Source organism: Herpailurus yagouaroundi, unplaced genomic scaffold (assembly GCF_014898765.1).
Source record: "Herpailurus yagouaroundi ecotype Mexico unplaced genomic scaffold, PumYag 159, whole genome shotgun sequence".
Classification (NCBI taxonomy): domain Eukaryota; kingdom Metazoa; phylum Chordata; class Mammalia; order Carnivora; family Felidae; genus Herpailurus; species Herpailurus yagouaroundi.
In genome coordinates, this window is record NW_024412400.1 from 67,026,080 (window position 1) to 67,052,334 (window position 26,255).

The window sequence follows — 26,255 nt, forward strand, 5'->3', positions numbered from 1 at the left end:
AGTTATAAATGAATAAGTCATGAGAATAAAAGGCACATTGTAGGAAATAGTCAATGATTTAATAGCATTGTATGGTGACAGATGGTAGCTACACTTGTGAGTGTAACATAACCTATAGAGAAGCTGAATCACTATGTAGTACATTTGAAACTAATGTAACATTGTGTGTCGACTATACTCAAATAAAGAAAACTTCTAAGTAAATAAATAAAATGGCATGGCAAAGTAAAAGAAGACTTTAACATTAATCAGTCTTACTCTAAGGACAAATGAAATAGAAATAGAAGAACTGAATACATAATCAGGTAGATATTGTAAATAGATAGTAAAATTTACATCATGATAGTAGATCATATACATTCTTCTCAGGTTCTCTTGGAACATTAATAAAAATTGACCATTTGTTAGGCTATAAAGAAAATTTTAGTGTGCTATACAAAATTTTAATAGCATCAACATTTTATCAATACATAGGAAAACTAGAAAATAATTTTAAAAGGCTTCGTTCTACTTGGAAATATTAGAATTCTCTGTTAAACAACTCTTGAGAAAAACAGGAAATACAAACCCTGATTTCAGAATTTTCAAAGATTAATACTAATATTCCACATATTCAAACCTGTGTGATATAAAAAAGGTAGTGAACAGAGGAAAATTTATAACCTTAAATATTTGTATCAATAAAGATGAAAGAATCCTATAAATTAATTAATTTTTCAACCCAGAAAGGTAAAAGCACAACAACAAATCAAGCTGGGAAAAAATAAAGAAAGAGACAGAAGTTAATTAAGTAGAAAAGGGAAGAAGGGTAGATATAATAAACCCATCATAAAGTTGGCATTTTGAAACATCAACAAATTAACTAAATCACTAACTATCTTGATCAAGAAAAAGGAGGAGAATAAAAAATTAAAGGAAGTAAGTATATTCAAACAGAAGAAACTAAAAATCATGAGACTACTTTGCCTAACTCTGCAAATAGATTAGAAAAGTAAAGCAGCATGGATAATCTCCTAGGAAACACAGTGTGCATGAACTCTAATACATTCATATAATGGAGTACTATAAAACCATGGAAAATAGTAAGAAATATCTCAATATAAAGGTACAGAATTGTTTTTAGGATACACAGTGGATTGAAAAGCAAAATTTTAAATTGGGCTTTTAATACTGTATTTTAAAGCAAATTTGAATAACTAGATAGCAAAATGACAAAAATAGCTAGATAGACATAATACTAATTATTCACGAACTCCCTAATAGAAATTTGCAGAGGCAGTTGATTCTTTGTTTTTTTCCTTCTGTTCCCCTCATTAGGAATACATAATCTAGTAACTAAAGTAACTTAAAAATTATGGACAGTTTTTTTCAATTTATTTTAATTCCAGAATCATCTGGCTCAAAGAAAAAAATGAAGGTATATCAAGATAGGGCATTTGACATCCAATTTATTTTAAATATGTTTAAGTAACCTGTCAATTTATTCCATACTTTTAAAATATTTCTTTTCTAGTTTAGTTTTTGTTATTGACTCTGACGTCAACTCCATCTAAATACAGCTTTTACTTATTTGTTTTTAATTTTTTTAATGTTTACTTATTTTTGAGAGAGAGGGAGAGAGAGAGAGAGAGAGAGAGAGAGAGACAGAGTGTCAGTGGGGGAGGGACAGACAGAGAAGGAGACACAGAATCTGGAGCAGGTTACAGGCTCCAAGCTGTCAGCACAGAGCCGGACGTGGGGCTTGAACTCATGGACCACAAGATCACGACCTGAGACAAAGTCGGACACTCAACTAAGTCAGCCACCCAGGCGGCTCTTTATTTATATTTAAGAGAATGACAGCAGGAGCAGGGAAAGGGCAGAGAGAGAGGGAGACACAGAATCCGAAGCAGGCTCCAGGCTCTGAGCTGTCAGAACAGAGGCCCACACGGGGCTCCAACTCCAGAACCCCGAGATCATGACCTGCGCCAAAGTTGGATGCTTAACCAACTGAGCCACGCAGGCACCCCTAAATGCAGCTTTTAAATGGCTTATGGAGAAAATCTGTTTGTGTCTCTCTCATTCTCTCTCCATGTACCCCATAATATTGGTTGTTTTAGGTTATGGTTAATTCTAACGTAGTGAAAACACTAGTGTCTTGTCAGCGAAGATGTATTACATGATCTGAAGGTAAAATCACGTCTCTGTGACATACTTTATCTTTAGGTGATAAACTTAAATTGGTCCTTGCTAGGGGCAAGGTGTGTTTAGCAGGACTTCATATCTGAATGATTTGCTTATGTTCGAAATTATGACCTATACACAAAGGATCAGAGCCAGCAATTTGTTCAAACGACTGTTGGGTGTTTGACTGAGGAGAGATTTGATAGGAAGTAAATTTTTCAAATATCCTCACTGACACTAATGTGTTTTTCTCAGATTGTGGTGCTCTTGGCCATAAAAATAATAACACAAAGAAACTTATTTGACATACTTAATCTAAAATCCTTTTATTCTCTGTATTTCTGACTTCTTCACTTAATAAATATTATAACTATTTCACTGTTTCACTGAAAGAAGTTGCCTTAACTGACTCCTTCAGATAAAGGAAAAAAAAAAAAAAAAAACAACGCAGTCACAAAGGAAATTAGGTAAATAATGATGCTATGTTTAAAGTTGTCAAGTTGGGGGGCGCCTGGGTGGCGCAGTCGGTTAAGCGTTCGACTTCAGCCAGGTCACGATCTCGCGGTCCGTGAGTTCGAGCCCCACGTCGGGCTCTGGGCTGACAGCTCAGAGCCTGGAGCCTGTTTCCGATTCTGTGTCTCCCTCTCTCTCTGCCCCTCCCCCGTTCATGCTCTGTCTCTCTCTGTCCCAAAAATAAATAAATGTTGAAAAAAAAAAATAAATAAATAATAAAAAAATAAAGTTGTCAAGTTGGCAAATCTTGATCTTTTTTCTTCTTTTGCTGAGACAATAAAATACATTTGATAGATCTACCTTTCTAACTCCCAAGCCCTATTAAATTAATCATAGTGCAAATGGGATTTAGTAAAAGTAACATATTTTGAGGGTATATCATTTACTATCAAGGCAATCTGAACTATAGTAACTTTTACTTGTACTGAGCATTTTGAAATAGCAGATCAATAATTGTACATTCAATATCTAGAATTGATTTTCTTCTGTCTTATATTAGAAGTTTACAATGGTGTTTGTTTAGGAAATGTGACTTAAAAGTCTATGTGAAGAGTCAGTCTTCCTTTTCTTCTCAGGAACATTACTGAGTTTGATCAAGTTTTAATTCGGTTAAGGTGGGCAAATCTAAATAGATTTCCATGAAAATAATTGTTCTCAGGTCTCCTCTGTTCTAATGGGCACACAATGTTCTACCAAGGGAATTTCATTTGGCAAAGTTGTTATCAATCTGTGCAGACCAGCTCCATTGCTGGTTTCAGTCATCTGTTACTCTCTGTATCACCTCCCCCCACACTCCACACCCCCACCCCCGCCCCAACCCAGTGTCTACACACAGACACGCTTTTAGAAATGGGATCATCAAATCCATCTATTCGAAGAAAATAGTTTGGGGCATTTGGGGAAAAACTCAAAAGGACGTAAATTTTAAAGAAAGTTCATGTGGAATGTTCAAATACAGAATATTGTCTTGAGAATCAGGACACAAAAGTCCTGAATAACACACCCTAGTTCTTTACTTTGAAGCTCCATTGGATTTCCTCTCAGCAGGCTGGCTTGAGGCAGAACAGGGAAGTAGGTGAGATTTGAGTATTTTTCCCCTTTGTGTCATTCCTTCTAGTTAGGTATGTGCATTTGCATTTTAACTGGGCTCTTGCTTTAAGTACTGGAAACTTGTTATTTCTGACACTGAAAATAGCTGAGAGGAAAAGCGTTTCTGAGTAGGATGGACTTTGAAAACTCCTCTAAGTTCACTGTACAGTGTCTGGTTGCTCTAAGTACTCGAGGGCCTTATCTTGACGATAGGTAGGTAGCATAGCAAAAAAAAAAAAAAAAAAAAAAAGTTGAATGAGGGGCGGTTGGGTGGCTCAGTCAGTTAAGCAGCAAACTTCGGCTGAGGTCATGATCTCAAAGTTTTTGAGTTCGAGCCCCGCATTGGGCTCTGTGCTAACAGCTCAGAGCCTGGAGCCTGCTTCAGATTCTGTGTCTCCTCTCTGTCCCTCCCGCGCTTGCATTCTGTCTGTCTGTCTGTATCTCTCTCTCTCTCAAAAATAAATAAACATTAGGAAAAAATTGGTTAAATTTGTACGAAATGCAAACATTGTATGAAATACAAAGGCATCTGTTGGCAAGCTTTGTCTGTCCCAGGCTGCTACCATGTGCCTGGTGTGCTAGCTACTCTGACCTCTACAAAAGCACGTGTGCTTGATTTGAACCGAAGTCATTTTGCACTTAGAATTAGCAAAACATTATTTGCTCATCACAAATGTTTATCTTACACTCACTTTACTTGTAGGCTTTCTTTGTTTTTTTTGTTTTTTTGCTTTTAATTTTATGGATTTAGAAAATGATGTACCTGGAGTTATATTTGATATAGAAATGATCCAAACCACAACTTTACTTTGATGGATCTTAATTCTGCTTCATTTAAACTTTTTAATATGATATTTATCTAAGATAATAGATTGAGTAAAAACACATCTTTAATTTTTAATGTGAAATAGCAAACTAAAATCTTTTTGTTGAATAGCAAGTATATTCTAAATTAAGGTGTGAAGAGATAGGTTGGTGTGATACTAGGCATTTACTTACACTTATAGCATGCCAGCTATGGAGAAAAAATGAGTTGGTGGGGAGAAAACAGGTCTTGCCATACATATGTATGCATATGTATATAATTCTGTGCTAAACTATGGGATGGGGTCAAGGAGGATGTGGAGTTTCGAAGGTCCCATTGGAAGACAGGAGACTTGTACAACCTTTGGAGAAGTAAAAAGAATGGGGTTTAATGTTTCTGAAAAATTAAGGAGAAGTCCCATGATATAGAATTAAGAATAAGTGTGGGGCGCCTGGGTGGCTTGTCGGTTAAGCATCCGACTTCGGGTCAGGTCATGATCTCACAGCTCGTGGGTTTGAGCCCCACATCGGGCTCTGTGCTGACCACTCAGAGCCTGGAGCCTGCTTCGGATTCTGTGTCTCCCTCTCTCTCGGCCCTTCTTCACACTCACACTCTTTTTAAAAAATAAGTAAATATTAAAAAAAATTTTTTTAAGTAAGAATAAGTGCAACTTTGCATAAGGTATAGAATAAGTAATATGTTATCTGTAGCAGAGTCTCATGGGGAAGTAAGGTTAAATACTTAAGAAGAACTTAATTGCCTTGGATACGAGGCTAAAAAATTGAAAGTATGTCCTGAAGTTTGTGAACCTGGGTGTAATATGATCAAAGTAGTGTCTTGGAAATGTAGCTCTGACAGCTGTGCATAAGCAGATTAGAAAAGAAGGGACAAAGAAGAAGAAGAAGAAGAAGAAGAAGAAGAAGAAGAAGAAGAAGAAGAAAATAATAAGGGACCAGATGAGATAGACAAATAAGAAGGCTATTGTAGTGACCAGACTGGTGGTCATAGTGGGAATGAAAAAGAAGGGAATACCCTGGGAGACATTTTGAAGAATTAATTAATAAGACTTCATGTTTCTACATGAAAAATTTGGAGGAAGGCTATGATATCCCTAGGGTAACCACCCACGTGTGCATCATACATTTTCTTCCCATATATGGTAAAAATAAAACCTTTGCTATGTAAACATATATCTTCTGAAGCAAGTGAGTGTTTTAAGGTTGGATTGGAGGAGAAACCCAACCAATTAGTTGATAGTAGTGTGTGGAAATGTGACACTGGACCACACAGGGGACAGTGTAGAGAGCTCACTGATGGTGCAGCTCTCTAGATAGCTTTTGGACTGTAGATTGAGAGAAGATAAAGAAACCATCTTAGTGTTCCAGGTAAGTGACAGAAAAGTTGTTTGAACCTCAGTCTTGTTATTTCTGAAAAAGGTATGGAATAGAGTGGTTATTAACAGAGGATTTGGAGGCTGAAAGACCAGGTTTTGAGCTCCAGCTCTAAAACTTACTACTTATATGACCTGGGCTGAATGACTTAAACATCACTGAATCTCAGTATCCTTGTCTATAAAATGGAAACAGTAGAGTAATCCTGTAGGATGATTAAGAGAATGAAATAAGACACTAATGTACAATATTGACTGTAAAGTTTGGCATATAGTAATTGATCATTACATAAATATTAGTTCTTATTGTGGTATTGCTATAATATGGACAAATGAGCAAACCGATGACTTGGGAGATGGTAAGAAGCGAGTGGAAATCTGACTTTTTCTGCAACTCTCAAAGAAAACAAAGACTGTGCAAGGCTGAATTAAAGAGAACCTAGATAGAATACTCTGCCTAAGATTTTTTTTTTTATTACATACAGGACAAAGCACTGTAACTATGCATTGTAGTTAGTTATTATTTGCCGGATAATTTATAACATGCACCTCACAATCCCTGACATTTTAATATAAAAGTTTGTATATTAAATATCAGAACATTAATTTAAAACTATTTTTCTTAGAGTGTCAGGAATGGCTAAGTATATAAACTGATAAATTACTGTGAAGTTGTACTCATTAAGACTAAAGGACATGGCTAAGATACGAAATTTTTAAAAAAATGAAAGTCTAAATAGGAAAATGTTTTAATTTATTTGTGACCACAGGAATCTGAGGCATCTTCCAGTTTTCTGTTACTGTAGTATTTGATCAGACTTTATTTTTAAGATAAATGAATTTTTTTAAATATTTATTTATTTTTGAGAGAGAGCCAGAAAGACAGAGGGCGAGTGGGGTGCAGGGAGCAGAGAGAGAGAGACACACACACACACAGAATATGAATCAGGCTCCAGGCTCTGAGCTGTCAGCACAGAGCCAGTTGCAGGGCTCGACCCCGGGAGCTGTGAGATCACGACCTGAGCCGAAGTCTGATGCTTAACCAACTGAGCCACCCAGGCTCCTCAAGATAACTGAATTTTTTTTTTTAATTTTTTTTCAACGTTTATTTATTTTTGGGACAGAGAGAGACAGAGCATGAACGGGGGAGGGGCAGAGAGAGAGGGAGACACAGAATCGGAAACAGGCTCCAGGCTCTGAGCCATCAGCCCAGAGCCTGACGCGGAGCTCGAACTCCCGGACCGCGAGATCGTGACCTGGCTGAAGTCGGACGCTTAACCGACTGCGCCACCCAGGCGCCCCCTGAATTTTTGATCATCGAAGACAAAGATATGTTCATAGAATATGGAAGGATTTAGTAATGTAAGGAAATAGAATCAATTAAGGAGGAGGTGATGAGACTTTAGTTTTGTTGCATGGAATTTAGGACAAGAATAGGCTATTCCACCTAAGGAGGTGTCAGGTGGGCATATGGAAATATAAGTCTGGCAAGCAGGTAAGAAATATTCTCAGTTCATTCAGTTATTTATTAAGCACATGCGTCCTTTGAAAAACAATGTGAAGTATTTCCAAGGATATAGAAATAATTTTCTGCTTTTCAGTAACTTACATACAGGTTAGATGTAGTTACAGAATCCGGAAAGCCTTCTGAAGGAACTGGAAAGTAAATAACTTCAGGAAAGACTTTGGTTGGCAGAACATAGAGAGCATTCTATGTGGAAGTGACCTGAATGAATAAAAGGGTAGAAGAGCTACATAGTTGTGAACAGAGAAGTAAAAATAATTATGCTATTTGGCTGCAGAAGAGGACAATTATAGTATCTTTGGAAAGCTAAGTCTAGGGTAAGAAAAATGCTTTCATATTATTGTATTTAATCTTCACAGTTCCACTGAATAATAGTTGCTTGCTCTTTGCATTCTACAAATGGGAAATTTGAGAACCAAAAAAATCTTTGATTTGTCTAAAATCACTTAAGCAAAAAGTGTGATATGAGGACTCCCAATCCTGAAGAGAGACTTTATGTCCTTGTGGAAAGGAGGAAAGGAGAAGGAGGTTTTGATCTTGGGTGAACTAAAAGGTGGTATTGTTATACACAGACCAGAGAGCCAGCCGAAAACTAACTTTGGAATGATGACGAAGAGTTTATTCTGAGATTGTTATGTAACAGATGACACGACGACATCCACACCAAGATTGGAAAGTGTAGACTCAGGAGTTATAGTTGACAACTTAGAATAATAAAACTATGAAAATAGTGGGCACATCAAGGGCAGTGATGGCAAAATAGAAGACTGGGTTACAAAGGTGAGGTCTGAGCTGAAACTGGGCAACAGCAGTGTGAATACTGCCAGATTGGTAAAGCTCCCCACAGTGTTTGTAGTCCAGGATAGGAACAAAGAAGACACTTTGGGTGACGGAAGGGTATTGGTGTGGCTGCTTTGGCATAAAGAGTCGAGAATTGGTTTGAAAACCTCACAGAAGGAACTGACAATGGAGTCAGTCCAAAATGAGTTCATGACCAGAGTAGCTATGAGGAAGCTACTGGGATATGAGCAATTGGGGAACAGAGGAGTGAATCATTGTTGTTATTCAGTGTGGATTCTGGTGAAGTGTATTTGAAACATAAATGACTCAAACTGAAGATGACATTAAGACACATTGCTGCTCCCAAAGTAATGGGTGTTATTAATAAAGTGAGTGGGTGAATAAAATTTGCCTTCTTGTGTGGGACTTTATCCAAGTATCAAATGACTTCATTACCTAAATAATTCCTTAAGTTATGTTTATATAATATTAATATAAAGTATATAACTCAGCTATTTAATCAGATTCTCAAGAGAATTACAAGTAAATAAAAACTAAAATTTTTAGATTTAATGCAGTCAAGAAGCATAGATTGCCAGAGCTGAACCTAGAAAAAAATTAATCCAGTCCTTTGGGGTTTTTTTTCCAAATGAAACAAACAAACAAACAAACAAATGAAGTTATACTAGGGGTAGCGAGGACATTCCTTTAATACCAAACGATGTTGTAATAAATTACATAGTTTATATACAACTTTTACATATTTTAGCATTTTATTTCATTAAGATTGACTAAGTTTATGCTGCAAATAACTTCAATAACTTTCAATAACTTTCAAAATGCTTTCAATAACTTTTAAAAGAGAATTTCAGAATTCTTAGATGTGAAGGCCACTTTAGAATACCTGAATACTGTCAGGATAAATGTTTATGCTCATATCTTGTGAGCATAGAGCTGATGAGAGTTACCTAAAAGCATTTCCCCTACTGGTAGAAAATTCTAGACCTTGAAATCACTCCTTTGGATTAAGACCCTTACTCTCTGCTTCAGTTCTCTTCCTTCTAGATTTCTGCATAGGTAGCAGTGAAGCCTAAAAGATTATTTTCAATATTTTGGAAATCCTCATGAAAACATAATTTACTCCTTCACATTTGGTTGAAAGTATAGCAGCCCTAATTTCATGCTAATCAGCAGCTCAGATTAACTTCAGTGATAGCACACGAACCTCTGGGATGTGACTGGTGGAGCCGACACACTTAACTGCATCGCATGTCTGGTCATCGCAGCGCCGATTTTGATCACTTCTTTCCACAAAAATTTAAAGTGATAGTCAAAATCTTTCCAAACATAAGATCTACAGCTGAAAGAATAAAGCAATTGAAGAAAAATAAGAACCACTATTTTTACAGTCTTCATAACATCCTGACTTAGAATGTAAACGTTGCCTAGAATGAATAGTAAAGTGTTGGCCCCACCTAATATAAAATCAAAGGCTGGTTTACCAAACAAACTAGAGAAAGCAGATATGGATACAATATGCAGAAAAAGTGTCAATCAAATTGAAAACAGTGGAAAGGTCAGGAACAGGATTCTCCTGGGAATGTTTATAACATAAGCTTGAGTCCAGTGTAGAAGGAGCATCTCAAAATCAGACTTGATTCCAAATGGAAGATTGAGGGTACAAAAGATAAGTCTCACATGCATCTGCTTAAGACTAGCTCTGTTTAAATACCTGGAAAAATAAAGAGAATTAAGCAGATCTTATGAGTCATAGTTACTGCCCATGTCCTATTGGCAAAGATGATGACGTGATAATATTTATGGTTAAGCTTCCATGGTTTGGGTGTTGCTCATGATTATAATTTTCACACTACTTAAGTAGTGAAAAATTGTAGTAGAAAAATAAGACATGAAAAGAGAAATATTTAATTCAAAGCTGTCTCTCTGGGTGATAACCAATGAAAAGATTAAAAGTGAGTTTAATTTCTGGAGTATTACTTATTTTCTTTGGAGAACATATTGAAAATATGGAACAAAATGCAAGTCAAAGTTTAGGATCAGACCTGGATTTCACTCCATGCTTTAACTTTTAGCAAATGATACAAAGTTTGCTTTTCTAAGGAATAGAAAGCAAGGTCAGCACAGTCAATGTTGACAGCAGATAATCAGCAATGTTATCCTATGACAAACGTTGATGTAAGCTCCTGGGCTTCCCCAATGCGGCATCACTAGTGGAAACAGTTGTGGGTGATTCTCAGTGAGTAAGGGTCACATCACACTTTCTGAAAACTCAATCGTTTCTGTAAGTCCACCCTGAAAAACACCAGTTAAAGCAGGCTGAGATGCAGCCTTGCCCTTGACCATCAACTCCTAAACCGGGAGCTTCTGATCAACCTTAGGATTGTACAATGCACATTATTATTGATGTGCATAAAATTACCTTGTTCACTTAGTTCTGAAAAAACTTCTCATTCAGCACTCTTGGCCTTCCCAAGATTAGCGCGCTTGAACCAAGTACGTTCCTGAATATAGTGCTAAAGAACCAGAACAAAATTTAGCTACCCAGATATCTCTTGGAGTGAAGCTAATAGACCTTGGATGAGCTCTAGGACCTATTTGACCGAAGAGTATCTACCATGAATCTACCATGAATATTCATCCCAAATGGGAGTGGCATTTAAAGGGTGTTTTTACAGTAGTCTAACTTAATTTTTAACTTGTCTGAAAAGTTTCCACTAATATTTGAAATATATATATATATATATATATATATATATATATATATATCCATGTCCTAGGATCTGAGGAAATTGAAGATATAATCAATAATTTATTTAAGGATGCATACTGTCAAGATAAGTTATTATGTGATGACAGTGATTTAAAACCACATAATATTGGCTGATTATGTGCCTTAATCAATCAATAAACAGCAAATCAATTTAAATGATAATCAGAACCCCCAGAGTAGACACAATTTTGATTAAGTGATCCTTTAAAGTAAATGCCAGACATGATTGAAAATGTCACAAATTTTATTTCTGATATTCATGTTAGCAGTATAACCTGCCCAGGAATTACACATTCTAATTGAGGGCAGAATGGAACCACATAGGAATAGACATTTCTGTAAATTAATATGACTTTTCCTTCAGTTTTTACCACTAGGCCTAGAAAGCATTTGTGTATTAAAGAGTATCATAAGGGTAAATAAAGTTCACTTCAAGATATTTATTTTTTACCATTAGAGCTGAAAAGGAAAATAAAGAGGACATAGAAATAATCTATATGTGGATTATTGATTCTTGTGGATATCAATATTTAGATATAAGCCTCCATGGAACTGAAAATAAGCTATTAGCATCTTAATTTCATTGCTTTAGTTAACTTGATCAGTATCAAATCATGCATAGAAATAGCTAATTTATACTAAGAATGTATACTTTACATTGTTGTATGAAGAATCACTGTGGGTGTAACAGCATCTGAGATAGTAATTAAACTAAGAAACAGCACTTTATTTTATATATCTCTGCCCACACTGTATCACTGAACTAGCTTATAATTGTTAACTCAATTAAATTATAATTTATATTATATATAGCTATTATACATTATGTTATTTGTCTACCATATGTATCTTGTGTCCAAACTTGACTAGCAATTTTAAAGCAGGATGCTTTGTAAGTTTAAGAATAATTTATTTTCAACGGAATATTGTTTTTAGAAATGATACAGGAAATGTTATTCTAAGTTTTAGAATATAAGATGTAATCTTTAATCTTTAGACTCAATTTTCTTTTATTCATTTAGCTGCTGTGTGGGCATATAAATATAAAGCTTTAGTCTTCTTCCTGTCACTCTGTTTGAACATCAGTGAGATTTTCTGAAAGCTCAGAATGGCTAGATCTGTACCAAATTACAGTCATTCAGAAGGGGTCAGAGAAGACCCAGGCATATTCCACCGTGTTCAACCAAAGCTTTCATCTCAACTGGAAATACTTCTCTATGTTTCCTTTGCTTAACAAATTCTTATACAACTTTTGCAGTCCATTTAAATTGTCCTGTCCTGGCTGTTCTTGAAACTTCCAGGGAGAGTCAGGAGTTAATTCTTCCACGCCCCCCGCCCCTCCCCAGGCCAGAAAGTATGAGAATGTGTGTTTCTGTTCATGCTCGCATGTGTCTGTGTTTCTAAAACTATTGGTGGTTGTGGATTTAAGTTTTGTTACCAGGAATAACTTGCAGTCATAGTGAAGTCCATTTGAATCATCCACACTCAAAGTAATTTACATGATGCTAAAGAAGCTTCATATTCAGGACCTCTTATTTGCACAGGCCCCTTGGCATACTGGGAGTTACTGGAAGGCATATAATGTTCTAGGTTGAGAGGGCCAATTGAGTCCATAAATGATTTGCTTATATAAATTGTTGATAGAGATCTCAAGTAAAGATATTGAATTCCAAGATTTAAATATGTTGTGTGTTTTATCTTCCTATTTTTTTTAAGTTTTTTTTTTATTTATTTGAGTACTCTCTACAGCCAATGTGAGACTCAAACTCACGACCCCGAGATCAAGAATCTCATGCTTTTCCAACTGAGCCAGCCAGGAGCCCCTTATTTTCCTATTCCAAATAGATATTATTTTGTACCTAAATTAGTGTTTGATTTTTGTTCTTTTTCTTAAGGGAAGCACCCCAAATAATATAAGCTTCAGGCACCACAGAACTTCCTCTTTTGAAACTGCAAGGTAGACGCAGGGGAGTCCAGCCCTGGACTAGTGAGCAAGTTTGGCATTTGTTTGCAGTAATCACTACATTCAATAGGGTAGCAGTGGGTCCTGCTGAGGCCCCATATTAGAACTATAAAAGTCTTTGGTTTTATTCTTGTTTTCTGTTCATATGTAATTTTTGCAAGGTGCAGTTTCTAAAGACTGAAAAATAAAGACATTGTAGTAGGGAAGAAACAAACATGTTAAAGCCAGTGAGATCAAAATTCAAAGTCCAAGTCCCACACCTAGCCTTCACTATAGGGTATACTCGTAACTATAATCAATTTAAAATTTCTAATCTTTTATATCTATATGTGTGAAATTCAAATAATGGTATCTCTCTGGCAGAGTTTGGGGAAGATTAGCGATAATATATTTAAAATATGTCATATATTGGGATGTCTGGGTGGTTCAGTCGGTTAAGTATCCAGCTTTGGCTCTGGTCATAATCTCGCAGCTCTGAGTTCAAGCCCCGCACCGAGCTCTGTGCTCTAAGCTGCTTCAGATTCTGTGTCTCCCTTTTTCTCTGCTCTTCCCCTGCTCATGCTCTGTCTCCTCAAAAATGAATAAACATTAAAAAAATTAAAATATTTTGTATATCTAAGCAATCAAACCAAGTAATCAAAAAATAATGTAACTGCCATTAGGAATATTTATCCTATTAGCAAAACGTTTTAGGAAAAGATTCTGCCTGTTTCTCTCTTATAATTCTAAGTGTAGCTATGAAAGACTCTCAATTTAGTGCTAATATACCTTTAACAGCTCTCTTTATAGCAGGTAGCTTCTGATCTTACCCAATAAGGAAGAACCACTAGGTTCTATTTTGATGAGAAAGACCTTTCGTAGCATAAGATATTTACCTTACCCACTGAGAAAATACCAGGGAGAAGGCTGGCGGAGGGCAAAGAATATTTTAAACCAAAACAATCAAACATGTGAGTCAAGAAGATTTCTTGTTTAATAACATTTCCTCTGCCTACATGGCTGTACATTTTGGATACAGGAATAGACTATGTGCACTCCCTGTTGCTTTTAAAGAGCACCACCATTTGGCTGAGGAGGCTATGAGATTGTTGAAACCCTTGGAAATCACAGACAATGATACCTAAATTAATTCAAATTTCTCTTATCCAAAGCAGCTTCAGGTATGCCAGCTTATGAACAAAATTAGTCTACAGAAGTTTCTGCAGGTATTAATAAAAGCTAATTTGTTCAAACAATGACATTTTAAACTGATTTCCAGGAGAGAGTTTACTTTATGTATTTTGTGTGCTATTTTGCTGCTAAATCAGCACTATGATGGGCACATCAAGTCACAAGTTACAGAAAAAAAATAGATTTATTTTCCAATTGAAAATATCTATCCCCATTCTTAAAATGAGATCATGTAGGAAATATTGTGGGAGGAAATGAAGCATTATACACTTACAAAATGTTACTCCATGAAGACTGGAAGGCATCAACCTAGATACCCTGACTAACCTTACAAGAGTCAAATGCACTACTAGAACACTGAAATCTGTGAAAAAGTTTCAACTAGCTTAGTTTTAAAGTGGAATCTGTTTAAGGGAAGCACTTTACTTTCTACACTTGTGATAATAGAGCGGGGAAAACTGATTGTATAGACAGTTGAAAATGTTGGGAAAATATTCACATAACAAAACGAAAGTTGGTATGTTTAGACTTGTATCTTTATTGCTCAGTTTCCTTGTTAACAATATTCATTCAAGGAAGGCATATTTTGTATGGCTCAAAATATCAGGCATTTGGTCTACAGAGGGAACGAAAGCCAGAAAAATCTCACAAATGTGCCACTACTCTCCAGTGAATTACAAGGCTGTTTCCTAAAGCTGATGTAGGGAGGTAGGGAACGGAGGAACAAAACCTAATAGGTAAACATCCATGCCTTATACGATTTCTATACATACGTATGCTGTATATGCTGTATAAGCTACATAGAGACTTTTGTGTACAGAGGGAAAAACTTAGATTGTTAAAACTTAAGTACAATATTTTAAAAAGTCTATATGATGACTTCATTGTATTTTTAGAAAAGGAGCTACTATTCAGTGAGGTTTTCAAAGGAGAGCAACATATGGAAAACAGATTATTTTACTGATTGCATATGTTAGATTCATCCCTTTGGAGAAAAGAGTGAAAACCCATTTTGTTAATGGGTTGTCCTGAATGAGCACAATTTGCTCATTGAGGAAAGAGAGGTATTCCATAGCATTTATTAAAAGAATTAATAGTGATCAATTGTCCATTGGAAGAGTTTTGGTGGAAATTAGACTATATGGTTTCTGAAGGCCCTTACGACTCTAAAATTCTGTTGTCTTAATTTTGTTTTTCTATTCATGTATATATAGGATTCTTTCTCACAAGAATGCTTGATATTTCACACAAACAAAAATGTAATAACCTGATGGAAAGAAGTTACCTTCTGGGGTCAAAAGAAAGACTAAAACTTAAATCCTGATCCTCACTTCAAACCTTTGTAACAGGACTCTGGTTCTTGTTTTACAAGGTGATCTTAAGGATGCAAATTACTTTCCCTGTTCTGCATCACAGTATCTGAAAAAGAAAGGGGCCAGCAATTTGACTACTGCTGTTTTAAATTACAAGTGATATTGGTTGTGTTAATTCAAGAAAAATTTTATCTCATTCTTCCCAACTACTCTGTGAGTATCTTGCATAACCCTTTCCCACCTACAAATCTAAAGAACATCTATTTCTAATGTTCGCTGGATTTCTGAAAATGCAGGTCATATTACCTTAGTGAAACAAAATGCCATGGTATAAACTATGTGTGTACATGTGTGTACAGGTAAATATACTGCTCTTCCTTCTGTCATATTGCAATGTTAGTGCATGTGGCTTTAGACTGCATGCTCTCCATATATTACCTCTGATTCTTTCCACTTTATTGGAATAATTTCTGTCATAACAACTATTTTGCCACTGCCTGCATCCAAAATATATAGCCAATAAGACAGAGATGCTGAATCATAACAGACAATAAATTAACCCTTGCCTATAGTTCTTATAGAAATTAAATGCCAGAAATCTGGTTGCTGTGTTGGGTTGGCTGCTGAGTTTGAAGATCATTTTCATCAGTTGGTAGGCTGCAACTTTCTGCTACATACCTCAACTATGAGTTGTAAACTGGATGAGAAAAAGTCTGCATTGCTCCATATTGGTGTCAGAGGGAAAAAAAACCACACGTAATATGTTTTTATGACTTGGGGGAAAGGGGGACACTGACATTATAAAAGCTCGCCTTGAATTATTTAATCAAATTTAAGGGCACATCTATGTCCCAGTTTAGCTCATACCAGAGAGCAATTGAGGGTTCTAATTTGAACCATCTAGGTTACAAGACTGTTATTGAAAAATGTACAATGGCTACAGTATTATTATTATTATTTTTTAATTCAAATTAGTTAACACACACCCAGTGATTCATTTCTTACATATGACACCAGGTGCTCATCCCAAAATGCGCCCTTCTTAATGCCCATCACCCATTTAACCCATCCCCCCCCACCCACCTCCCCTCCAGCAACCTTCAGTTTGTTCTCTGTATTTAGTAGTGTCTTATGGTTTGCCTTTCTTTCTGTCTTTATCTCCTTTTTCCTTCCCTTCCCCCATGTTGTCTGTTGTGTTTCTCAAATTCCACGGAGCGAAATCTTATATCTGTCTTTCTCTGACTGACTTATTTTGCTTAGCATAATACCCTCTAGTTCCATCCATGTGGTTGCAAATGACAAGATTTCATTATTTTTGACAGCTGAGTAGTATTTCAATGTGTATATGTATACACCACATCTTCTTTATGCATTTTTCAGTTGATGGACATTTGCTCCCTTTCCATAATTTGGTTATTGTTAATAGTGCTGCTATAAACATTGGGGTGCATGTGCCCCTTCAAATCAACATTTTTATATCCTTTGAATAAATAAATGCCATTGCTGGGTTGTAGGGTTGTTCTATTTTTAATTTTTTGAGGACTCTTCATATTGTTTTCCAGAGTAGCTACACCAGTTTCCATTCCCATCAACAGTGCACAAGGGTTCCCCTTTCTCTGCATCCCCACCAACAACTGTTGTTTCCTGAGTTGTTAGTTTTAGCCATTCTGACAGGTGTGAGGTGGTATCTCATTGTGGTTTTGATTTGTATGTCCCTGATGATAAGCAATGTTGAGCATCTTTTCATGTGTCCGTTAGCCATCTGGATGTCTTCTTTGGAAAAGTGTCTATTCATGTCTTCTGCCCATTTCTTCACTGGATTATTTGTTTTTGGGGTGTTGAGTTTGGTAAGTTCTTTATAGGTTTTGGACACTAACCCTTTATATGATATGTCATTTGCAAATATCTTCTCCTATTCCATTGGTTGCCTTTTAGTTTTGTTGATTGTTTCCTTTGCTATGTAAAAGGTTTTTATCTTGATGAAGTCCCAATAGTTCATTTTTGCTTTTATTTCCCTTGCCTTCAGAGACATGTCTAGTAAGAAGTTGTTGCTGCCAAGGTAAAAGGGATTGCTGCCTGCTTTCTCCTTTCTCCAAAACCATTAGGATTTTGATGGTTTCCTGTCTCACATTTAGGTTTTTCATCCATTTTGATTTTATTTTCGTGTATGGTGTAAGAAAGTGGTCTAGTTTCATTCTCCTGCATGTTGCTGTCTAGTTCTCCCTGCACTGTTTGCTGAAGAGACTGTCTTTTTTCCATTAGATGTTCTTTCCTGCTCTGTCAAAGATTAGTTGCCCATATATTAGTGGGTCCAATTCTGGGTTCTCTATTCTATTTCAGTGGTCTATGTGTCTGTTTTTGCGCCAATCTGTCTTGATGATTACAGCTTTGTAATAGAGGCTAAAGTCTGGGATTGTGATGCCTCCTGCTTTGGTTTTCTTCTTCAATATTACTTGGGCTATTCAGGGTCTTTTGTGGTTCCATACACATTTTAGGATTGTTTGTTCTAGCTCTGTGAGGAATGCTGGTGTCATTTTGATAGGGATTGCACTGAATGTGTAGACTACTTTGGGTAGTATTGACATTTTAACAATATTTATTCTTCCAATCCATGAGCATGGAATTTTTTTCATTTCTTTGTGTCATCTTCAATTTCTTTCATAAGCTTCTATAGTTTTTAGATTATAGATCTTTTACCTCTTTGGTTACATGTATTCCTAGGTATCATATGGTTTTTGGTGCAATTGTAAATGAGATCAATTCCTTGATATCTCTTTCTGCTGCTTCATTATTGGAGTATAGAAATGCAACTGATTTCTGTACATTGATTTTATATCCTGTGACTTTGCAGAACTCATGTATCAGCTCTAGCAGTTTTTTGGTGGACTCTTTCTGGTTTTCCATGTACAGTCATGTAATCTGTAAAGAGTGAAAGTTTGACTTCTCTCCTGCTGATCTGGATGCCTTTTATTTCTCTTTGTTGTCTGCTTACTAAAGCTAGGACTTCCACTACTGTGTTGAACAACAGTGGTGAGAGTGAACATCCCTGTCCTGTTCCTGATCATAGGGGGAAAGCTCTCAGTCTCTCCCCATTAAGGACATTAGCTCTGGGCCTTTCATATATGGCTTTTACTTAAATATTATTATTGTTATTATTATTTGACTAGTGGTGTGTGTTAAAATGAGAATCTAAAAAAATGGATTTTATCATTCAAATTATACTTATGTACCTGTTTCTCCATATATTACCAATATTTTCCTGATATGACTACCCATCCCTCCCTCTTTATATATCCAAATATTCTTTTCAAAGTATAAATATTCATTTACCTAAGACCTTGTTTAGATCAGATCATTGGGCCAATGAGACATTCATTTGATTAAAAAAGTAGCAATTTAAAGAGAGATGGTAGATATTTTATCCACTTTGTTGATACTACCTTTAGCAATAATTTTTCTGTGACTTTTGGTTTAAAATTAAACCAGTATTAAAGTAGTTGCTGGCATGTTATTCCATCATTTAAAATAATGATCAAAAGGACTACATAATAGATTGGGGAAGAGTTTATGATACAGCAGTAAATTGAATCAAAAGATATACAATATATACCAACAATGATTGGAGCTTTGTTTTAAAGTGCTATGAAATTTTTTAAAAATAAGGAAGTGTACCAAAATATTAATAGTTTTTCTTCATGTGTGTGGCAGAATTTCTGGTCATTTTGTTTTACATTGTTATTTATTTATTTATTTATAGTTTTCCTTAATGAATATAAATTATGTTCTTAAAACAAAGTAACAAATCTAGATAAACTTATGTTAATGTGAACTTGCATAGGATAGCCAAGTGGTTAAGCATGTAGATCCTGGACCAAGACTGATTGAGCTTAAGTGGTGATTCCTCCTCAGGAAGTTGTCTCAACTCTCTCTATCCCCACCTCTTAATTTATAAAATGTGCATACTTAGACTTTTAACCCCTGTGTCTTGTTGTGATAACAAATTTGTTACTGTATATAAAGCAATTAAGATAATGCCTGGTACATAGGTTGGTAGTCAATGGTATTAGCTATTATGATTAAATTTGTAATTAAAATTACATTTCAAATTGAGGACAACCTAACATGCGATGTTCTCTGAAAACAACATAGTTAAAATTTAGAATTTGATTTATAATATTCGGTAACACCCACATTTTGAGGTTATTTATTTAAAATCTTTAACTATTTGTTACATAATTAAAAATATGCATTTTAAGGGTTTGAATATTTAAAAAATTCAATATCAGAAAGTTTATATTCTGATGCTAATGTAATTCATTCTTTAAAAATTCTCAAGCCTTCAGAGGATCTGTTCTTATTTTCAACCCAGTGCTAATACTGGGTCACAGTTTTCCTCTTATAACCATAGCAAATAAGAAACCGATGAAAAGATGGTGGCCATTCATAACAGGCTTTCCAACAGGAAAACACAGAGAGAGCCAAGAGCCACATAGGGAGGACAGAGATATACCAGCTGTACATTATGAAACAAAACAAAACGAAAGTAAAACAAAAAGCCTGAGAACCATTCATTCTGTGGACAAACAGCTTCTGAAAGAAAAATATAATTTTGTATTTTACAATACAGTGAATACAAAAAGGAGATGCTTCTGCTCAGTTGTTATCATTAAGGTGCAATTAGAAATCACTATTTCATAAAGCATGAACTTTTTTCACACATTTTAGAAAATTTTTTTGATTTAATACTTTTGTGTGGGATGGGATGTGGGAAGAAATAATTACATGAAATCGCAGATTCCTTAACAATTTCGGATAATTGAGTACTAATACAAAAATTCCAAATCACAGGTTTTTAAGAGTTTTCTCCTTTTGAATTTCTCAGATGTATTTCTAAGATTGTTCAGGCACGTATATTATAGCTATAGTCAATTAATTTAACTAACGGTAGTCCTTGAAGATTTATTAATGAGAAGATGATAATAAAAATTTACATATCTTTTCATAGGCCTTTTCTCCAGGTTTTACTTATTTATTTTATTTTATTTTATTTTATTTTATTTTATTTTATTATTTTATTTTGTTTTATTTTATTTTATTATTTTTTCATCATGCTTCTTTCTACTCTTGGAAAGATGACAGAGTGCAAAATGAAGAGGGAGATCAACAGAGATTGAACATATAAATGATATTCTCATATTATTTGTTCTCTAAGAATTCAGAATAAAAGAACCCAGATAACCAAAATAACGGAGTTCTTATGGTTATGTTTACCAGCATTCAAAAGTTAAAAAATAATGAAAAGGATTCTCTGGCCTAAATACACAGATAGGGATGTCAACCTGTTAATAACTTCCCCGAGAAATACTGTACCTGACATTTAGTGCTCCAAATTCTTTGTTTCACTCTTTTATATGCCATAAAAGTCTATTCTGTAATTCAAACATGATTCATATTTTTAATACTGGAATGATGAGTTTCAGTCTTAAAATCTTGCTCAAGTTAACTCCAAATATTTAAAAAATGTGAAATACCTCTTTAAAAAACTTAATATGAAGACTGAATTACAATTTGTCTTTTTTTTTGTCAAAACTAAGACTATATTTCCTCATTTACTAAGTATTATCAGAATCATCACTAAGTTAGAAACAATCCTTGAAAGAAAAACAACACTATCATATTTAATGTATATGTTGGTTGTGAAATGCAACTCAATATCATGAAAGTTGCAATTATAAAAATATAAAAATAATTTCTGAAAATTTGCTTCTTAGGAACGAGTAGATGGATACATATGTGATAAAGGAAGTATAATAAAATGTTAGGTGTAGTTGTTATATGAATGCTTACTGCATTCTGTGGACTTTGGTGTGGATTTGAAATTTTTCCAAACAAAATGTTGGGAAAAATATACTTCTTGGAATAGAGTAATTAAAAATACCTTATTCAAATGAAGAAAAATAACATTTATTAGACTTTCAATTGCTTCACTGAATTATCCATTATCGCTCATTTTTTTTTAATTATTATTTATTTATTTATTTATTTATTTATTTATTTTTTGAGAGTGCCAGAGATTGCATGTGCACAGGGGAGGGGCAGAGAGGGAGAGAGAATCTTAATTAAGCAGGCTCCTGCCCAGTATAGAGCCCAATGCAGGGCTTGATCTCATAACCATGATTGAGGTCATGACCTAGGCCAAAATCAAGAGTCAGACACTTAACTGACTGAGCCACCCCTCCCTCATTTATGAATCTGTTTTCATGAAGTTGTATCTCGTGAAGCTTGAGTATGACTCCAAGTCATTTCTTGAGCAATATAGACCCTATAAGTAATTTCTCTCTTATCCTTTGGGTCTTGTTCAAATTTCCTTCTTCCCTGATACTTAACACTTCATGTAGAATTATTTTCATAACGTTTCATACAACTCTTCCCCTGTTAAGGTCCCTCCCACATTCTACCTTGTATTGTGGTCATTGTGTCTGATTCTTAACATTTTGAGGGAAGATTCTTTGTATTTTGTCCTCAATAGCAGAGTATTACAGAATAGGAAGAAAGGACACCTGAGAAGGAGAGGAAAAAGGTCATTTTTTATTGCTTGAATTAAACATCTAATTGGTACAATTTTAATTTTGGTTTATTGTTAACAACTTATTGAAAAGTGAAATAGCTAGTATACCTGTTTGTTAGCAGAAAACCGATTTTAAAATATATCTGAATCTAAGGTCAGTTTTTTCAAGTGAATTTCTTTATTCCATATTTTTAACATACATAATTTGAGGTCCTACCAGAGTTGAGAACAATCTGCACTAGAACAGTCTTCTAATTTCCATTACAATAATAATTGTCAATTGTTTTTAGTAAAATGAATACACTTTTGGATAAAAATGTTAATATTGATGATTTTTAAAAAGTCAAATAGTATTAGAGCACCTGGGTGGCTCAGTTGGTTAAGCTACTGACTTCAGCTCAGGTCATGATCTCATAGTTTGTGAGTTTGAGCCCCACATCAGGCTTGTGCTGACAGCTCAGAGTCTGGAGCCTACTTCAGATTCTATGTCTCCCGCTCTCTCTACCCCTCCCCTGCTCAAGCTCTGTGTCTCTCTGTCTCTCAATAATAAATAAACGTTAAAAAAATTTTTTTAATAAAAAAAGTAAAATAGTACAAAAATATACATATAGTGAAGAGTTACTCTTTTCTGACCAAATGTACCAAATATTTCACCAATCTCCTATCTCAACGACAATCACTTTTTCCTTTCATTAATATTTGATGAAGCATGTATATGTATATGTCCATGTATAAGTATACATACATACAGTTTGGGATTAATATGTGATTGTTAAACAAGTGATGTTTAAGTTTTTACTGATCTTGATACATTAATTATTAATAACTCGAATATGCACTCTGAAAGAAAAGAAGTCATAAGTGTAAAAAATATTCATGACAGCCTTCAACACAATAGGAAAAAAGCCTCAGTAGAACTGTAGAGAAGTGAATGTAGCATAATGCTAAATTCAGAAAGCAATACAAATTTTATAACTCTCTATGAACAACTATATAAACAGTACACTTACTTAAAATAACTGGAAAGGAAAACTCAAAACTATTTTGTTTTATGTTTTTATTTTAATCACCTCAAGCTCATCATGACAAGTACATTCCTTAACCTCCATCACCTATTTCGTTCATCCTCCCATTCTCTTCCCCTCTGGTAACCATAAGTTTGTTCTCTATAGTTAGAAGTCTGTTTCTTGGCTTGCCTTTCTCTCTCTCTTTTGTTTCCCCTTTTGCTCTTTTATTTTGTTTCTTAAATTCCATATATGAGTGAAATTACATTGTATTTGTCTTTCTCTGACTGACTTATTTCACTTAGCATTATACTTTCTAGCTCCATCCATGTAGTTGCAAATGGTAAGATTTCATTCTTTTGTGGCTAAATATCATTCCATTGTATATATACCACATCTTCTTTATCTATTCATCAATAGAGGAACACTTGGCCTGCTTCCATATCTTGGCTACCGTAAATAATGCTGCTATAAACATAGGGGTGCGTGTGTCCCTTGAGATAGTGTTTTGTATTCTTTGGGTAAATACCCAGTAGTGCAATTGCTGGATTATAGGGTAGCTTTGTTTTTAACTTTTTGAGGAACTTTAATACTGTTTTCCAGAGTGGCTGCACCAGTTTGCATTCCTACCAACAGTGGGAGGATTCCTTTTTCTCCACATCCTTGGCAATACCTGTTGTTTCTTCTGTTTTTTATTTTAGCCATTTTGACACAGTGAGGTGATATCTTATTGTAGTTCTGACTTGCATTTCCCTGATGATAAGTGATGGTGAGCATCCTTTCATGTGTCTGTTAGCCATCTGAATGTCTTCTTTGGAGAAACGTCTGTTTAAGTCTTCTGCCCATTTTTAGTTGGATTATTTGTCTTTTATAAGCTCTTTATATATTTTGGATAGTAACCCTTTATTAGATATATCATTTGCAAATATCTTCTTCAATTTGTTACGTCGCTCTTTAGTTTTGTTGATTGTTTTTTTCACTGTGTAGAAGCTTTTTATTTTGATGTAATCCCAATAGTTCATTTTTGCTTTTGTTTCTCTGGCCTCCAGGGACCTATCTAGAAAAAGTTGCTACAGCTGATGTCAGAGAAGTTATTACCTGTTATACTGTTGCCAAGTTTTAGGTGATTTCACTACCTAATATGCCTTACTCTCCCACTCTCAAAATCCAAACCCAAATATGAGTTTTAGATCTTTTCATACATTCATTCTCTGGGATTTTTAATGAGAATATATCTTGACCTTTAAATGTAATGTAGAGTTCTACGCCACTGCTATACCTACAGTCACTGCAAACTTGATGCCAGTATGTTCATATTTGCCCATATTCTTATAATTCTTATCATTCTTTCCATCATTGATAGTGAATCAATTGCCACATGCTTTACTCATTTGAATAGCTGTGGACGAGAATTGTGGTGATATATGGAATTCTCTTAATTCCAAGCTATGTAACAGGGAAAGAAAGCAAATGTGTTCTCCATCTCAGGAAGGATTTTTTACCGTCATCTTTACTTCTGTATTCCTGCAGTCCAGTACCATTTACCGCTCAGGGCAGAGACTTTTAAATCATTATGAATGCAAGCAGAGTTTTAATAGATTTTACTACATGATATATATTTAGCATTCATTACATTTTGTGTTTTTCCCTATAATGTCATGATGTAAAATAAAGTAATATCATCGAGTAATGGAAAAAGACACCCATTTTGTTTCGAGATTCATTTCATATTGACATTAATAACATAAGTTAATGTAAGGCTCATTTGAAGAAGAGTAAGCAATTCATTCCAGGGGCCAACAAAGGTTCAGATACTTCTAGAGAGAAGGCAGTAAGATTCAGAGGTAAGTGAAAGTAAAAAAGGTGACTACAGGGAAAATAGATCACTTAGAGGCCTTGAGACAACATGAAAATGAAGGACACATTAAAAGTACCCATTTTGCAACTTTTATTATCACAATCCAGGACCTTGTTTATCAAATTGTCAAAAGAAAGGAGTGGGGAGGGGAAGGAGGAAAATCATTAACCAAAACAAGATTGTTTTATTCCTTAAAGTTAAACTCATATCCAAATCTTTCAGGACATATTAAAGAGGGTGCCTAAAATGCACCACCAAGTTGCAGACCCTCTGCACTGAATACCCATTTCATGACAAATTGGAAATAGGAGTTGAGGGTAACCCAGAATAAGACTACGATCTCTTTTTTAAAAATCAATAGCTTTTAAAATCCCAAGTGCTCTCACTGCTGAGATTAATAAAGACCAAGAATCCATCCTGAACACACACAATGACTTCTATTACAAAAGGAAAAATGAAAACGCTCCTATTACTGACACAGTCAATAGATCCCACCTCAGTATATACTGTACTTTCTATATTTTTAATTTAAATGCATATAGTTCCAGGGACTGGAGCATGATCAGCATTCATTCACTTCAGAGAATAACGGGAGATGTAGAAGTTTGTCCCATAAATAAACATATAACCTGCTTTCAGTACCATTTGCTTAAAATATTTTCCCTGGAAACTTATCTAGCCATTCTCAGTATGTGGTTCTTCCTCTAGCCTGTGCTTCATTACTGCTTTCCTTCTTTCAACTAGAACTTGATCAGAATATCATGAAATTTGGCCTCTGACTCAGGTTTGAGGACATGTCATCCAGAGTCCCTAGAAGCTGCAGCCTTGTTCAAAAATAAGAAAGGATTTAAGAAATTTGTAATCAGAGTTTCCTAAATTTAAAAAAATGTGCAATTTTGTAAGCACATAGTCTTTCCCAACTACCTGAAAATATTTCTTATCCTTTGTGTTTATGAGCCCTTGGGGTAAAAGAAGCCTCTACTTAAAAAAATTAAAAAGTAATTAATATATATTAATCTAGAAGATCGTTTAGCAACACTTTTATTCTTGTTATAACAGAAGAGGCCACCAATAAATCATTCAAGAGAGCTCTGAAGTATTCATGTGGAGTGTGCAACAGATCCATTTAATCCAATTAAGTTCAAGTAATTCTCTCACTGATAGGCATCCAGGATTTCTATGGCAAATTCACAAATGCATTCAGGAAGCAAAATATGCTATGTAGTATTTGTCTTAGAGACTTAGGAACAGACCTTTTTTTTTTTTTTCTTTCAAGATAATATGTGGTAGACCCAGGTTTTTGTGGTGGTGCATTCACTATAT

The 26,255-nt window shown here is 34.9% G+C and overlaps 1 protein-coding gene across 10 annotated transcripts in view; it reads left to right on the forward strand.

Moving 5' to 3' along the window:
- Positions 1 to 26,255, forward strand: part of NLGN1 (neuroligin 1) — an 847,062-nt gene that overhangs the window by 636,648 nt on the left and 184,159 nt on the right. The window lies entirely within an intron of this gene.